The sequence below is a fragment of the Lepidochelys olivacea genome (genome assembly GCF_965140295.1).
Source record: "Lepidochelys olivacea isolate rLepOli2 genome assembly, chromosome: 3".
Lineage (NCBI taxonomy): Eukaryota > Metazoa > Chordata > Testudines > Cheloniidae > Lepidochelys > Lepidochelys olivacea.
The window spans coordinates 194,030,193-194,049,320 of NC_140413.1; positions in this window are offsets into that span (position 1 = coordinate 194,030,193).

Below are 19,128 nucleotides of genomic sequence, written 5' to 3' on the forward strand. Positions count from 1 at the left end.
TATAAACAGGAGTTTGTAATAAACTTCAGAAGAGTGGCATTTATTACGGGTAGCCATAAGGAAGAACTGTCAAAAATTCAAATCTGTTTAGCAGATATTTATTGATCACCATAATTGATAGTGTTGTAAAATCTTTAAAAGAGAGAGGCCTTTCTCTCCCCCCCCCCCAACTGCCAAATGTGGTGTTTTGAGATATACACTGATATATATATATATATATATATATATATATATAAAACCCAACAGAAGTCATAGAAACATCCCAGTTGACGTGTTGTGTTGTGACAAGTCATCTCAGATTGTGTCAATCATATTGCATTATGTTACATTAAGTGACATACTGTCATGTGATTGATACAACACGGAATGACACATTATCACACAAAATATCATCTGGAAAATTTCGGAAATTTACAGAAGCCCATCTTGTACTGTGGCCTTTTAAGGTTTCAGGGAGAAAATAAATAAAAGAAACACTTTTGAAATCAGGCTTGCTACCTGCAATGAGATTAAAGTCAAGCATGTGCTACTACCTGAATCTTTTCACGGGTAATTAGTAGATCAGGTATAAAAATGCTCTCATTCCTTGGGGACTGACAAGTATCTCTGGGTTTGAATTGAATTTCTCTGAACCATTTGGCACATCATTAATCATTAGTGCATCTGCACCACATGAACAGGGCTGGAAGTGACACACAACCAGTTTCAGTCCAGAAAAACCTTATTTTTTAAAGGACTTTGTTCTAATTCTCCATTTTAGTCTGTCTCTCTTTTAGACAATGTTTGAAAAACTAAGCTGTCTGTGGGCCTGATCCTGAAGTCCAGTAAATTCTATAGTGTTCTCCTGTAAGTCTCTAAAACACTGATGGATTGCTGATGTCTAAGGCTTACTCAGGCAAAATGTCCACTGAAATCAATAGGAGCAACGAGTAAGTAAGGACTTCAAGGATTAGGCCCCACAGGCCACATTCAGCAAACCCTTACTCTGTCAGAGAGTGCCACTAAATTCAAAGGGTCTGCACACAGGAGTAAGGGTTCTCAGGAATGGGTAATTTTCGGAGGAGTGGCACTAGCATTGTGATCATTTCTTTGCTTGCCTTGTGACACCTCCATCTTTACATCTGGGTGTAGGAAGTTCCATGTTGCTACCCCGCCCCTTCTGCACCGCTTGCTCACTGGTAATGTAGTCAGGGCTCAATTGTGCCTGTAACACACAGGCCTGTGAGATGGGTGGTGTGGAGACACACTGCCACCAGGTGAAGCATTGGGAAGCTTTCTGCAGAATGCCATATGGTCAGAAGTTTATCTGGAGCTTATCAGAACCTCTTTGGTTCTAACCAGGCTGTAGATCTTGCAATAAAGCATTTCTCAGGAGATTTTTGTTGCTTTCTGCTTCAGTCTAGGTCAGAAATATGGGTTTATGCTGTATCATTACTTCTGCATCCCTGCCAAAGAAGAACAGAGTTGCAGGATAATTCGAGCTGATGGAATAATGAAAATCAGATTCTCAACTAGACAGCTTAAATTCAATTTGCTGCTGTTGGTTGGATAGTACAATATGTTATTCATATAACCCCTGGCATTCATGAAAATATTCATTAGTCCCAAAAGTGTCACACATTCATTACTTGGTCAATATTCATTCTTTTAAAAAGTTTCAGTCATCCAGTACGGGAGCAGAAAATGTGCCACGTGATCAGTCACATGCTAAGGACAGTAAATAGCACATAGTTTAAATGAGCAACTTGTAAATAGTAAACAAACAAATCAAAGTCATTTGAGAAATATTTATAGGTGATAAGTATTTGCAGAAATTAAGACAAGTTTGCAAATGATTTGTGAACCAGGAAAAGGTCTAAATGTAGTCATACTTTTAGTTAAGTGAATACAATGTAATCAGCTCTGATGACAATGAAAACAAACAGAAGATCCAAAAAAGACAGAATTTCCCCCTCACCCCCCACAACCTCACCTTCAAAAAAAGGTACAACGTCAGATTGAATTTGGGGCAAAGGACCAGGATGTTCTCATTTTACCCAGATCCGTTTTCCCATCTGTAATGACAGTTACTGTTCTTGAACTGCTGATACTTTTGTCAGCAAAAAATGTGACAAGCAATATTTGCATAGATGTGACTCAGGGTAACATTGAGTAGAGCAGTGGTTCCCAAACTTGTTCCACCGCTTGTGCAGGGAAAGCCCCTGGTGGGCCGTGCCACATTGGCCTAGAGCAGCGAACCGCGGCCGCTGGGAGCTGCGGTCGGCCGAACCTGCGGAGGCGGCAGGTAAACAAACCGGCCCAGCCCGCCAGGCCGTTTCCCCGAACAAGCGGTGGAACAAGTTTGGGAACCACTGGAGTAGAGAGATTTGCAATGTACACGACCCTGATAACTCAGTGTCATTCACTAATAAAGGAGAATGAGTGGGAGAGGCCCATGTGTTAAGATGAATGACCTTTTGCAAGGTTAGAAGATTAGACTTGTGGGACCCAATCTTCAACTGTGTAAACTGATGTAGCTTCATTGGCCACAACAGAGCTATGCTGGTTTACACCAGCTGAGGATCTGGGCCTTGGATTATATTTCCTTCACTTGGGCAGGATGTCAAAAGTTTTGTATTAACCTTTCCTCTTTGCTCAGTTCAGATAGGCACATAAAGTAATTTAATAAATCAGTATTGTCTTTTATAATTTTCATTGTCTGCATGTCAATGCACTTTCTAAATGGAGTTCAATTATTGTTATGGCATATATTACTTTGACTCATTTTACTGCACAATCAATACACATATCTTCATAATAAATATTGATGTTACTTTAATGTTCTATAATGTCCACCACGTTGAGACCATTTCAGTAGGAAGCCACACTTAAGTACTGTTTGCTTACATTTTCTACACTTCCGGTGTGAAAGTATATGCTGCTCAGGCTCCCATGCCCTTCCAATCTCAAAAGATTAATGCCAGCTAGGGAGTGCAATGAATAGGATGCTAGACAGAAATGGAGAGGACTTGGGTGCTAGTCCCACTTCTGCCATAATCCTATGCTCCACCTTCTCTGTGCCTGTGTTTCCCCGTCCAACCCTTTTCCTATTTTGTATATTTAGGTCACAAGCTTTTAGAGACAGGGATAATCCCATTTCAGTAGGAGGCAACAATTTCATTCTGTTTTCTTACTTTGTGAATGCTTCTTGTATGAAACAATATGCTGTTCAGAGATCACATGCCCTTGCAATCCCATAGGGTTAATGAAGGCATGCTAAGTGAACATAAGAATGGCCATACTGGATCTGACCAATGGTCCACCAGTGTCTTCGAACAGTGGCCCGTGCAAGGTGCTTCAGAGGGAATGAACAGAACAGGGCAATTTATTCAGTCATCTACCCCTGTTGTTCAGTCCCAGTTTCTGGCAGTCAGAGATTTAGGGACACCTGAAGCATGGGGATTCGTCCCTGACCCTGTTGGCTAGTAGCCATTGATGGACCTATCCTCCATGAACTTATTTCATTCTTTTTTTAACCGAGTTGTACTTTTGGCCTTTGCAGCAGCCCCTAGCAATGAGTTCCGCATCTTGACTGTGCATTGTGTGAAGAAGTATTTCCTTATGTTTGTTTTAAATCTGCTGCCTATTAATTTCATTGCATGATGTCTAGTTCTTGTGTTAGGAGAAGGGGTAAATAACACTTCCTTAGTTACTTTCTCCACACCAGTCATGGTTTTATAGACCTCTATCATATCCCCCCTTAGTCGCCTCTTTTCTAAGATGAACAGTCCCAGTCTTTTTAATTTCTCATCATATGGAAGCTGTTCTATACCCTGGATCATTTTTGTTGCGCTTCTCTAAAATTTGTCGAATTCCAATATAAGTTTTTTGAGATGGGGAGGCCAGAAATGCATGGAGTGTTCAAGGTATGGGCGTGCCATGGATTTATATAGTGGCATTATGATATTTTCTGCCTTATTATCTATCCTGTTTCTAATGGTTCCTGACACTGTTAGTGTTTTTGACTGCTACTGCACATTGAACAGATGTTTTCAGAGAACACTCCACAATGATGCCAAGATCTCTTTCTTGAGTGGTAACAGCTAATTTAGATCCCATCATTTTGTATATATAATTTGGATTATGTTTTTCAGTATGCATTACATTGCATTTATCAACATTGAATGTCATCTGCCAATTTATTGCCAAGTCAGCCAGTTTTGTGAGATGACTTTGTAATTATTTTCAGTCCGCTTTGGACTTAACTATCTTGAGTAATTTTGTATCATCTGCAAATTTTGTCACCTCACTGTTTACCCTTTTTTCCAGATTATTTATGAATATGTTGAACAGCTCTGGTCCCAGTACAGATCCCTTGGGAACTCTACTATTTACCTCGCTCCACTGTGAAAATTGACCATTCCTACCCTTTGTTTCTTATCTTTTAACCAGTTACTGATCCATGAGAGGATCTTCCCCCTTATTCCATGACTTCCTACTTTGCTTAGGAACCTTTGGTGAGGGACCTTGTCAAAGGCTTTCTGAAAGTCCAAGTACATTATAATCACTGGATCAACCTTGTCCACATGTTTGTTGACATCCTTAAAGAATTCTAAAGATTGGTAAGGCATGATTGCCCTTTACAAAAGCCATATTGACTCTTTCTCCGCATATCGTGTTATCTATGTGTCTGATAATCTTGTTCTTTACCATAGTTTTCAACCAGTTTGCTTGGTACTGAAGTTAGGCTTACCAGCCTGTAATTGCCAGGAACAGCTCTGGAGCCTTTTTCTTTTTTCTTTTTAAATTGGCATCACAGTACCTACCCTCCAATCATCTGATATAGAGGCTGATTTAAGCAATAGGTTACACACAACAGTTAGTAGTTCTGCAACTTCATATCTGAGTTCCTTCAGAATTCTTGGGTGAATCCCATCTGATCCTGGTGACTTACTGCTGTTTAATTTATCAACTTGTTCTAAATGCTCTTCTATTGACACCTCAGTCTGGGACATTCCTCAGATTTGTCACCTAAAAAGCATGGCTCAGGTATGGGAATCTCCCCCACATCCTTTGTAGTGAAGACTGATGCAAGGAATTTATTTAGCATCTCTGCAATGGCCTCATCTTCCTTGAGTACTCCGTTAGCACCTCGCTTGTCCAGTGTCCCCTCTGATTGTTTGGCAGGTTCTCGCTTCCTATATACTTTAAAAAAATTGCTATTTGTTTTTGTCTTTTCCTAGTTGTTTGTCAACATTTTTTTTTAGCCTACCTAATTTTACTTTTATACTTGACTTGCCAGAATTTATGTTCCTTTCTATTTTCTTCAGTGGGATTTGACTTCCAATTTTTAAAAAGATGTCTTTTTCTCTCTAAACTGCCTCTTTTACTTTGTTGTTTAGCTGTGGTGGCATTTTTGGTCCACTTACTGTTATTTGGGGTATACTAATTTTTTTGGGGGGTATACTAAGTTTGAGCTTCTATTATAGTGATTTTACAAAGTTTCCATGTGGCTTGCAAGCATTTCACTCTTGTGACTGTTCCTTTTAAGTGGAGAGTGTTACCCGTTCTTGGAACCAGCCAAGAAATAACCACAAACAAAGGGTGAACTCAAACAGCACTGGGGGTTGATTTATTGGCATCCCTTACTTGCGCAATTATACTCACACACACAACACATTCATACTGGCAGGCTGCAGGTGTGGATGTTGGTTTCAATTTCGCAGGTGGCTGAGGCTGGCCAGGCGACAGCTGCCCGGAGATCGGCTGTGAGGCAACTAGAGTCCCCGAAGTCCCTTTGGATCTGCGGGAGGGCTCTACTGCTTCCGGTCTGGTTCTGAGTTTAGCGTGCTGTTACATTTCCTTGTTAGTACCCCACCTGGCTGCCCATCTCGAGATTTATACCTTCACCAAGATAATACCATGGTTCCATAAAAGGCAATATTTGCTTCTTTGTTTTGCCATTGGCTATCACTCACACTATCTCACTCATTCCTTACATTAATTGATTACATATTCATAAGCATGAATACATTTGATCATATAGAGCAATGCAGCTTTAAGCAATTATCTAACATCATTGGGAGCTTCTGCTGCTTGTGGCTTTGAAACAACATAATAGGAAACTGAGGACTGCACTTGAAAAAGAAACTGTGCAAATTGCACTTGAAAGAGCAAATTTGGGTGGCCGTGTCTGGTTACAGAGATGCAGTGTGGTATAATGGCTGGGGCACAGGACTAGGACCCAGGAGATCTGTGTTTTATTCCTCTTCTGTGTGACCTGACACAAATCACTTTGCCTTTTCTGGGCCTCTATTTCTCCTCACACCCATTTTCTGTCTTGTCTGTTTAGACTGCAAGCCCTTTGGGGTAGAGACTGTCTCTTACGATGAGTTTCCACAGTGGCCAGCACAATAGGTCTTTGATATCGACTGTAATATAATAATAAAAATTAATAAGCAAAATGTATCATTAACAGAAGATAACTACAGGCAGCATATGTCATACGGACCTTTCAAATAAGTATGCACCTGAAAGGAGGGATGAGAGAAAGGGATGAGGGATGAGATCATTTCATTTTCATTCATTTAATTTCTTATATGAATTTCAAGGGCAAAATAAACTATTTGAGGATGTTATGGAAAATGAGATGTCACACACCTACCCACAATATAATCTATTAATTACAAAAAGAATACATCATGACGGTCAACAGAAGTTGGGTCAGATTCTATTCTGAGTTACACTGGAGAAAATCTATTAACTTCACTGGAGCTGTGTCAGAATTTGGCATCGTGTTCAATACAACATGAAATGCTAATCAGACAACTCTAGAAAAATTGGACCATTATACTACCTTCTCGTTTACCTGTGACATTGTTTTCTCTAGAGTGGAAAAAGTGCTCAGTTCCTACTTTCCAGTTTAAAAATATTATGCCCTTTTGTGGTTTTCATGCTTGGAGAATGAGTTTCTTCACCATCAGGCTTGCTTATGGGATCCTGGTGCACTGTAACCATGTTGACATATTAAGTTCTTCCAAAGAAGGAAGGGAGTATAAAGATATTGCTCGAGCATGCAGGGGTGTATTCAGGAAGGCCAAAGCACAGTTGGAGTTGCAGTTAGCAAGGGATGTGAAGGGTAACAAGAAGGGTTTCTACATGTACATTAGCAACAAGAAGAAGGTCAGGGAAAGTATGGGATGCTTACTGAATGGGGGAGGCAACCTAGTGACAGATGATGTGGAAAAAGCTGAAGTACTCAATTCTTTTTTTGCCTTGGTCTTCACAGACAAGGTCAGCTCCCAGACTGCTATACAGTATGGGGAGGTGGTGAGGAGCCCTCAGTGGTGAAAGAACAGGTTAAGGACTATTTAGAAAAGCTGGACATGCACAAGTCCATGGGGCCAGATATAATGCGTCCAAGGTGTTGAGGGAGTTGGCTGCTGTGATTGCAGAGCCATTGGCCATTATCTTTGAAAACTCATGTTGATTGGGGGAGTGCCGGACAACTGGAAAAAGGGAAGAAGGAGAATCCGGGGAACTACAGACCAGTCAGCCTGACCTCAGTCCCTGGAAAAATCATGGAGCAGGTCCTCAAGGAATCCATTTTGAAGCACTTGGAGGAGATGAAAGCGATCAGGAACAGTCAACATGGATTCGCCAAGGGCAAGTCATGACTGACCAACTGCATTGCCTTCTATGATGAGACAACTGGCTCTGTGGATATGGAGAAAGCGGTGGACATGATATACCTTGATTTTTGATATGGTCTCCCACAGTATTCTTGCCAGCAAGTTAAAAAAGTATGGATTAGATTAATGGACTATAAGGTGGATAGAAAGCTGGCTAGATGGTCAGGCTCAATGGGCAGTGATCAACGTCTCGATGTCTAGTTGGCAACTGGTATCACGTGGAGTGCCTCTGGGGTCTGTCCTGGGGCCGGTTTTGTTCAACATCTTCATTAATGATCAGGATGATGGGATGGTTTGCACCCTCAGCAAGTTTGTGGTTGACACTGAGCTGGGGGGAGAGGTAGATATGCTGGAGGATAGGGATAGGGTCCAGAGTGACCTAGACAAATTGGAGGATTGGGCTAAAAACAATCTGATGAGGTTCAACAAGGAAAAGTGCAGAGCCCTGCACTTAGGATGGAAGAATCCCATGCACCGCTACAGGCTGGGGACCGACTGGCTAAGTGGCAGTTCTGCAGAAAAGGACCTGGGGACTACAGTGGGCGAGAAGCTGGATATGGGTCAACCGTGTGCCCTTGTTACCAGGAAGGCTAATGGCATAGTGGGTTGCATTAGTAGGAGCATTGCCAGCAGATCGAGGGAAGTGATTATTCCCCTCTATTCGGCACAGGTGAGGCCACACTTGGAGTATTGCATCCAGTTTTGGGACCCCCACCACAGAAAGGATATGGACAAATTGCAGAGAGTCCAGTGGAGGGCAATGAAAATTATCAGGGGGATGGGGTACATGATTTATGAGGAGACGCTGGGGGAACTGGGCTTATTAGTCTGCAAAAGAGAAGAGTGAGGGGGGATTTGATAGCAGCCTTCAACTACCTGAAGGGGGGTTCCAAAGAGGATGGAGCTAGGCTGTTCTCAGTGGTGGCAGATGACAGAACAAGAAGCAATGGTCTCAAGTTGCAGTGGGGGAGGTCTAGGTTGGATATTAGGAAACACTATTTCACTAGGAGGGTGGTGAAACACTGGAATGGGTTACCTAGGGAGGTGGTGGAATCTCCATCCTTAGAGTTTTTAAAGCCTGAATTGAGAAAGCCCTGGCTGGGATGATTTAGTTGGGATTGGTCCTGCTTTGAGCAGGGGGTTGGACTAGATGACCTCCTGAGGTCTCTTCCAACCCTGATATTCTATGATTCTATGAAGTGTGTGTGCATGTGTGCACACAAGTTGCAAAGGTACATTTATTTGAAGATCACAGTTAGCCTTTCAATTGTTTTCCCTAGGAAAGCATTAGCAGTACAGTATTACTCATAAAGCAGGAGTAACTGTGACCCGGTCTATAGGGGGATTTTTCACACCAGTGGAAACACCCAGTGTTGATATGCTGCACTACTGTTAGATAGGGATTGCACAGGTGCAATTTACCCCTGTAATTCAGGGTTTCTCCTCTTGTGCTAGGCACTGTGCATACACATAGTAAAAGATGCACTGTGCCCCGGAGAGATAACAGTCAAACTAGGCAAGGAAGACAAAAGGAAGTAAAATCATCCACTTTTCCAAATAGAGAACTGAGGCACAGAGAGATTAAGTGACTTGCCCACAGAAGTCTGTGGCAGAGCCAAGAACTGAATGCAGTTCTCCTGGGTCCCCGGCCAGGGCTTAACCACAAGGCAAGTATTTCTCTTCTCTTCCCACTTTCTCATAATACAAGGGGGACAATCAGTGAAACTGAATTGAAAGACTACCACATTTAAAACTGATCAAATGTGATTGGTGCCTTAGAATGTCATAGACAGGAAGTAGCAGAGCTGTTGCTGTAACCTGCACTCCCCTGCTGACCCAGGAAGACTTTTTCTGATTTTAAGCACATTTCTTTCTAGGGATCCCTCTGTGGCATGTTCCCTCCCAAACCCTCCCCAGAACATGTACTGAGGAGTAACACCACAGTCTAAGCCTGTACATCTATTGATCCACTTTAGTCATTATTTGTATTGTTATAATTTTTAATTGTATGTGTAACTTCTAGTTAGATTTATTATCATTTTAAATTATTATAATTTCCTTCCCTGTACACTTTGTACTTTGATATAGAAGGACTGTAATCTATTAACGGTTAATTATTATTGCTATGGAAAAGCTCTCCATAAAGAGTAAGTTTTATAGAAAGAAGAGGTAAGGGATTGGCAGTGCCTAAGCACTGAGGCACTTTGTTGCAATGAGTAAGATGATACAGGACAAAAACCTATAAGTAATACAAAAGTTTGCTCAGTTTTCAATAAGAAATCCTTACCAGTACTTGCAGAGATGAGTCCTCTAATTTCATCACAGACAATACCAGTGATTACCCTAATTGAAATAGTGGGCTCTAGTGAACAGCTGCCCAGAACGGTTCCAATTAGACCTGACGAGTTCAAATGAACATCCATTTGTATCTCTGTAGCCCTTATAAAACCCTCACTCTGTTCTTTCAACTTGGCCTGGATGAAATACTACAAAGGTTGCTGGAGATTCCTGAGTGAACCAGGAAATGCCTTCTTGCAGCACCTTGTTGCTCTCATCGCTTGATCTGACATTTCAGCTAACAGCAGCATCTGTCTCTGTGCCTCCTCTCTGGTGCTTAGTTAACTTTGTACAGCATTTAGCCTGCCCCAAGCTTTTTTGAGGTCTAGTTCAAAGGGTTTGAAACATCATTACAGCCTTTACTGCTAGGCTGACATTCACTTTTGCCTGTTTGACGACCTGCTACGGGCCCTATCAAACACAATATCAGGAAATGGATTCAATCACCACATAATGGAGAAGACACAAGCCCCAGTATATTTTACTCTTTAAAATTTCTAACTCCCGACTCTGTGAATTGTCGGATCATTCTCATCTCCTCTGAGGTTTTCTGCTCTCATTCTCATCAAGCTGTTACGATTCCTGCTCTTCCAGGCAAAGCTGATCAAATGCAGGCTTCCTACTTTGCAGAACTCCTCCAACAAGTTGCTCGTAATCTGGGAAGATATTTCCGTTTTTTTTTTCAAGCCAAGTGAAACTGCATGGACCATTTCTTCCTTCCTTCCTAGAAGCAAACACCAGTGGAGTTAAACATTTAGAAAGTCACTTCTCAGCACCAGGAAAGAAAATTGCTGACCCAGCTAGGGGCATTGGGATTCAAAGCTGGGTACTCAAGAGCATATGGTTCAGCAAGCTAGTCCATTAATCAGCCTAAGTTCCCTGAGCACTATGTTGTACGTGATTTTTTCATGATCAAGTACCCCCTATGAAAAATGTTACTTTTTTTTCTTTGCAAAAGCAGATCTTTTCACATTAAGCATGCGGATGCCACTATATTTCTGTGATTTACTCTTACTGAGCTGAAATGCAACAGATGTTTCCAACTGCTTAAAACTAAATTCTTCAGTAAATATGCTGAATAAATCCCACACATATCTCTGGATGCTTTGAATACTTCTCAAGGTGGAGGGAGAATTAGTTTCAGGTAGGCAGAATAATCCAGTCCTGGGATTTAGCCATGGCGAATTTACCCAGAGGTGAAAAGGGTTAGCTAAAGAAAAAAAATAACTTTAGCACAGTCAGATAGGTAGAGGAATCCCAGAGCCTCTTAATACACATAACCTGAAATGAATTTCTTTCATTTCTGGTTAAGCCCCTGAATACTTGTGTAAATGGTTGAAAAGGTATTGAAGTAGCAGAACATTTCTATTGCTCCCTGTGAAGGGTCTTTAACTGAATGGGAATATGTCATGCCAGGCTGCCTGTAGAAATAGAGTGGCATGCAATAATTCCTTTACATTCACAGTCAATGGTTCCTGGACCCAAGGGATAAACTGATCTTTTGATCTGGTTTTGTATACTCCAACCTCCATGTAATACCATCCCTGTCAATGTATGGATGTGTTCTGTTCAAGGGATGGTAGGAAGGGACTGTAGATTGTGTTCAGTTGCCTTTTTTAAAAATAAGAAGAATTTTGAGTTTGTGAAAGATGGTGGTTTGCTAGTCCTGCAGACAGTGACATTGCAGTGCTGTCTCTCCAATATACCCCAACCTACTGCTGGAGGGACACCATCTAGGCATAAGAGAAGTCTCAAAGATGCTCCATGTCCATGCTGTTTCTGCTAAAACTGTGCACAGGTACCAGAATGGTGGGGTCCACAAGTGAATTGAACGAGAGAAAGTGGTGATTAGTGCCAGCTATTATAGCAGTTTCCTGTTCAGCAGGAACTGGACCAAAATCAACTAATAGTCCTCAAGTAGCAAGAACTTATGGCCAATAAAACTCTGTGCTCCATTACCCACCTCTTGGAAAAGTTACTTATTATTGGCTGTCTTGTATATTGTAATTGTGTATGATCGCACTGTCTGCAGGCCCCAACCAAGATCAGGGCTCCATTGCACTCGGTGATGTACACACACACACGGAGTAGGGAACATTCCCTGTCCCAAAGAGCATAATCTAAATAGACAAAAATGGGGAGAAAGGGAATTGAGGCACAGAGAGTTGGTCACACACTGTTTCATTTGCGGAGAGTGAAGCTGAATGCAGTGAAAAGTAAAACTTGATTAAGCCCTGTCCACTGCTCTGTACATATGGCTGATTTGCTTCTAGTCTAACTCCCCACATTCCTTGCTTTCCTGTCAATAACAGTCCTTCCAAGGAACATGGGCCCTCTGACTCCAGATCCACTGATCACGGTACACATAGGAAGTCTGACAGAGCTGGGAATTGAATCCAGATCTTCTTAGTCCCAGTTTAGTGCCTCAACCAAAGGCATATTTAATAAAGGTAGAATGTAATGATTAGTTATCTGAATGGCTCTCTACTCTGTAGCTGGTGTGTTTATGTTTCAGACTAACCCATGCCAGTATAACAGTGTTGTTAATGCTACACAATATTGTCAGTGTAGTAGATAGACTGAAAAGTAACAACAGTGGTTGTGCTGTACTATATACTATGCTTTGTACACTGCTTAAACCTGTTCATGAATTACTTTCTTCCAGAATAATCTGAATATTCAGTATATATTAGGAGTGGCACCAGAGTTCTACCCAGTACCAACCTCACTGGAAGGATGGTTTAAGGAACACAGTCCTGCAAGCCATGAGTTGTTATCTCCAGATCAGTAAAGATACAGAGGGCCAAATTCACTTTCAGCAAGAGCAAGTGGAAAGAAACCATTGACTTCAGTGAAGTTGCAGCCCCATATGCCATAGGTCTGTTTGGCCCGGAATATTGTTTAGTTTGTCTCTCCTTTAGCTTGCTTTTTTCTGTCTCTCATACCTCCTCCCTGCCTTCCTTCCTGATTAAAGAATAGGGTAATAGTGAAAAACCAACACTTAGTACAAGACTTAGACCTTCTGGACATGCTGCAAAAGAGTGATAGGACTTTTGGAGAGGGCTGGTGTTTGCTACCCATAATGAGGAGGAACTGGAAAAGAATTTCTGTAGATGGCTGGTAGAGTGCTTTTTGAAATGATTCCTTTAATGCTGCTGGAATGTCGTTGTGTTATTAATTATGTTGGGGCACCTAGAGCCTTGGACAGCTGTCTTTTTGATACTTTAAATCTAAATATAAGAATAAACGAGCAGCCATTTTGGGGTCATCTCTTTGGAGAGGGGTGGCCAACCTGAGCCTGAGAAGGAGCCAGAATTTACCAGTGTATATTGCCAAAGAGCCACAGTAATACGTCAGCAGCCCCATATCAGCTCCCCCTGGGCCCCGATCCCAGCGCCTCCCACCCACCAGCAGACCCGCCAATCAGCGCCTCCCCCTCCCTCTTGATCAGCTGTTTCATGGCATGCAGGAGGCTCTGGGGGGGAGTGGGAAGGAGCGAGGGCACTGCAGGCTCAGGGAAGGGGTGGGAAGGGGTGGAGTGGGGGCAGGGCCTGTGGCAGAGCCAGGGGCTGAGCAATGAGCACCCCCGGCACATTGGAAAGTTGGCGCGTGTAGCTCCAGCCCCGGAGTCGGTGCCGATACAAGGAGCCGCATATTAACTTCTGAAGAGCCACATGTGGCTCCGGAGCCACAGGTTGGCCACCCCTGTCTTTGGATATTGAACACTAGTTGTCGGTGAAAGACTAAAAGATTTGGAGGTTCAAATTGCAGAAGAACCCAGAAATTCAATTCAGAAGATTATTTAATGCATTTGAGCTGAAATGTCCCTGCAACCTTCACAGTCCCTGGGCATGCTCTAATCAAATAGTGGGGCTTGGGTGGTCCTTCTCATCCTGAGGCTTTCTGGGAAAATTTCCCTGGAGCCCTGTAGACCAGTCCAAGTTCATATAAAAGAATTGCTTGAACTAATCTGCTGAACTCCCAGTATTGGAGCCCCCAGTCTTCCTTGGAGACTCAGGGATCCCATATTGAAGTCAATGGAACTATTCTTATTTACAGCGACTGAGGATCTGACCATGTATGTCAAAACAAATATTATGAGCAGTTTATGAAAGCGAGTCACATATGGAGTTTTTTGATAATAGCCCTCAATCCCACTTCCACTGAATGGCAAGTATGCCTTTGATGCCAATGGCAGCAGGATCCTGCCCTAAGTCATAAGGCAGCTCTCAATATTTGCCAAGAATATCATAAAATGCCATTTCTGCTTCACAACAGAAGGGACTTAATGCCACAATGAGACTGTTTTTCCTTTCTCAGCCCCCTGAAATCCAAGATTGTGAAGAAATTAGGCAGAAATCTCAATTTGTATCAAATGACCTGTGTAATTTTAATATTTACAATAGATTGTAGAAAACCATGTACTAATGACTTTATATTTCGTTGACTCAGAGACAGTCAAAGAGTATTTGTATTTGAAATACGGCATGAAATATTCCCATTTGCTGTCCTAAATAAACATCAGAGTGTTTGCATTACCTTTTAACCTGTAGCGGATTAAAGTGCTCTTTCGCCATAGGCCATGAGTGGAACCAAGATCAATCTCTATAATTCTAAAATCCATCAGTTAAATATGTACTGACTATGTTTTTATACATAAATCACAGAAGATTATGAGGCACATGCCGTGTTGTGCATATTTCTTGTAAGCAGAAAAGAACTGTCTGCAGTTCTCATTGCAGAATTATGGAATGGATTGAATCATAAAAATATTTTCAGGACAGCTGTGCAGTATTTTTCAGGCCAGTAGTGGAGAGAGAAATTAGGCACAGTAGAGGGAGAACATGTATGTCTTAATGTGAGCTGTGAAGGGGCTCAGAGAGTCAGAGAGCTAGAGGAAGGCTGCTCCTGCAGGAGCTGAAGGAGAGGAGGAGATTACACCAAGTGTCCAGATCATGAGAAGGAACACAGAGGAGGCTGATATTTTGGACTAGATTCAACCTTTGCTCTGGATAAGGGGCAGCATGTAGCTGCACTGCCCCAAGAGGAGACATAATTCCTCTCCTGCTCCAACTTGCTCCAGGTTGGGGATGGGGGAAGTGGGAAGAATATTTCCCACAGTCCTTTTCAAGACTTCAGCCTACTGTCCCCCCACCCAGCCAGCTTGTCTGCCTGGCAAGTGGGGGAGAGGAAGCCGTGGCTCCATCCACTTGCTTCAGGGGGTAAATATTGGGGGTTCAGCCAATGTTCTCCCCACCTCTCCCTCGCTATCCCCATACCAGAGCCACAATCTGAGGAAGTCTCATCTGGCTGTACGTAGTGGTAAGGGGACCTTACTCCCCCATGTGGTTATGTTAGACCAGACACACTATGTTAGCATAAAGTGGAATAAACAGAACTAAGGTCCATGAGATGTACTAGAGCAAATCCATGGGGGTTTTGTGGCCTTCTCATTATTCTTCATAATATCATCATCTATTTCTGCTTCCTTGGGCAAGAAAATTGGGGGGGTCATACTTTATATTAAGTTTCCATTTATAAATGCTTTATAAAGCGTTAATGGATATTATAAGCATGTTACGAACATGAGTGGTATGTGTCAGACACAGTTATAAGCACAAGTAGATGGTGTTGTAGATGGTTATAGGCCAATGGTTCTCTACTTATTTACCATTGTGGGCCACATATGCAACTGTCTATGTGTCATGCGGGCTGCGTCCACACAATATATATATTACCTATGTGACCCTGAGGATGTCACATGGACCGCAGCTGTGTGCTGATTGGGCCGTGGGTTGAGAACCACTGTTATAAGAAATCTATTGACCTGCTGGCTTCTATAACAATCGAATATTAATGCTTTATTCACCCTTTATAAATTAGTTAGAATTGGAACCTTTGTATACAGCACGACCAACTATTGGCATTTAAAGTATGGAAAAGCCTATGATTTGAAAAAATACTTGTGATATTTTCACAAACTCGTCAGCTCTTGTTTATAAAAGGGGTTTTGGTCTGTGTCAGAGGCTTTGCTGGAGCACCCCAACAGCCTGTCTGTTGTTTTATTAGTGGGATGGTGTCCTTTTGGTTGAGATCAAGTGTAGTGTCAATTTAATATCTGCCATGTCCCACTGGGGCAGCTGTGGGCTGGGAAGGACTCGTTAATCTAAGGGACCATCTGATCGAATGGTCCCTTTTGGCTTAAAAATCTATGAATAATCTAATCTAGTACTATGACCTTGCGATCCTAATCCTTCAATAAGTAGTTTTTCTCTTGTAAAACCTTGCAGCCACCTGGATGTCCTTGTGAAAGCTCTAAAGCTTGCTGCTGCCACGTCAGATGAGAGTTTATTATTGCATCATTGGCCTGTCCCTGATGTTTCCGGCATCCAGCTCAGATTTGTACTGAGCTGAACATTCATCATGCTGCAGAGGTCTCCAGGCTTCAGTATGTCAGACAATCCCAGTTATAATTATAGTCAAAAAGGTCTATACCAAAGGGGTTAAAAGGAGATGTTGTAAACTTGGACAACCTTGCTGCTGTTTCTGAGGGTTAGATTTATTCTCTGGACTACTTTAGTCTTCCTCCAGAGAGTTCATTGTGGAAGTCAGTATGACAGATTTATCCGTGCTCACAAAGTCGGTGGCTGTTTGCTCACGAGGCAGGTGGAAGGAGAAAGCAGTGTGAGACAGCTGCCAGCGAAGAGGTCGCATTTGAACTCATGCCACAGAATGAACATAAATTATAAATCTCCCAAAGAGGAACAGCTTCTGCTCTTATTTCTGTCTTGTCCTAAATTTTTTAGCCGCAGCTCTATTTATTTTAGGCACATCATTATCGTTTTCAAGGGCAGCTGAGTGATTACTGTGCGCAGAGTTACGCCAGGGTTGCACAGAACACAAACCCTGGCCTCTGTATTCGTCACAAGTGTTTGTGCAGATTATCTAAAACTCTCCCAGGTCCTTCCCCGCTGGCTGCAAAATAAAAATAATAAAAAACAAACAAACACACAAATCCAAACACAGTTGGAATTAAACCTCTTTACTTGTACGGCTCAGCTGATGCATGAGCAGTGGAGTTAATAAAGCTAATTCCTCAATGTGCATAGGAACATAAGGATAAATGTTTGGACTGGAGATACTTATTAAGGGCCAGTTCCAAAGTGCATTGGTGTCGGTGAAAAGACTCCCATTGATTTCAATAGGCTTTGGATCAGACCCTCACAGCAGAATCCTACAAGGTATTGAGTACTTCTGGGAATGCTGAGGGCTTTCAACTCCCATTATCTCTAATGAGACTTGAGGGTGCTCCTCACCTGTTGAAAGCATTTAAGACCCAGATCTTCAGCTAGTGTAAATCAGTGTAGCTCCTTTGAGGAGCTGGCGCTGAGCACCCTGCCTAATCATGCTTTTCAGTCTGCACCCTTCTTTCCTGGAAGCACCTGTGTTTAACCTGCAGTATTTAGCCCCTTCACGTGCTTGTGATACTAAGTTTAGAATTATTCTTACCGGCTGCCCCCATTGTTACTCAGAGTGGTTTGTTTCAAGTACTATCTATTTTCAGTGTAATGAAATTCTGCATAAATTCCTTTGGGGCATGACCCTTCTTTTGCTTTAGTGCATGTTATTGACACTGTCTCCCTCAACCATTACTTTTGCTTCAGCTCTGTTCTCTATTTCCATGCACATGGTATACACTGAGGTCCCCTCTTAACTTCTTCTTCACAGAATTGCTAATATGTGTGCTCAAATTGGTGCTCATGAGTACAGGCAGTCCTCGACTTTACGACGTTCGAGTTACGACGAATGGCGCTTATGACGTTTATAAATTGTCATCATGTTTCGACTTTATGACATGGGTTTCAACTTTACGATGCTTGATCCAGCATTGTTCCTATGGAAAATTCGAGTTACGACGTTTTTGACTTAAGATGTGATATTCAGGAGCCGATTGTATCGTAAGTCCGAGGACTGCCTGTAGTTCCATTGAAGTCAATGGAACTACTCACAAGCTTAAAGCTAAACACTTGCATACATGGTTGCAGGCTCAGGGCCTTAGTTTCTCTAACTTTTAGGGATCAACTAAGGTCACCGAGTCTGTGATTTATTCTGGATGTCCTAGATCTTCTGTAGTCTCTCCCTTTCCTAGAACATTAGTCTGTTGCAGGCCCATATATTGGCGTTTAGGCACAGGCCTGCACTGCGATCAATGCAAAACAGCAGTGCCCTGAGGGATGCATTGTGGAGATCCCTGGCACCACTCCACTGCACTGCACCACTCCTCCAGAATATACTCTCCCACCCATCCATCTGAGTGCACAAGGAAGTACAGGGCCTTGGCTAACTAGGCCTCATTTCAAGAAGTGATAGGATTCAAAAACCATTTGCTGGGAAGACAGCAGTGTAAGCATGAAGGAAGCAGAAATTACTGTCCTTTTTATTGCCAGTAAAATTTACTGACAAAAGTCTGTTGAAGTAAAAATATCAGCTTGCTAGGTGGCATCCACAATCTAAATTTAGCTGTAACCATATGGTAGCATAGTGTCAGATTCTAAGTATCTTTGCTGGACTTCTGCCACTCTATTTGATTTTGGGATACAACCCATTTGTCCATGGAGTTCTGTCAATCTTCCAACATTCCAGTTTCTTGATCACTAGTCCTGGTATGATGATCTTGGTTTCCTTAAGTATTTTTCTTTTTCCTCGGGGAAATTTATGTCTCTTTCTGGCATCTATCCCCCTTCCTGTCTTGCACACACAGGCAAATAATTCATATAATATTTTATCTTTAACAATGTCCTTGCTGCTTGTATCAATAAATTAACCTTGCCATCTTTAAGAGGCCCTGTTGTATCCTTCACTGACCTCTCTTTCCCTATGTACTTTAAAATGTCTTATTTATTTTATCTTATAGTGTGATCTTGCTCCCTTTAATTCTCCTTCTTTACTTTTGTTATATTTTACACCTACTTACACTAACTTTGCCCTGTGATCTTTACAGTCCCCCTTCTCAGCTAATGTCATATACTTGACATATGCTCGTTTCTTAACTTTAACCCTTACCCTGCTCTTCCTTGTTGATCCACACTGGCCTTTTTTTATACTGCTATATTTATTATTA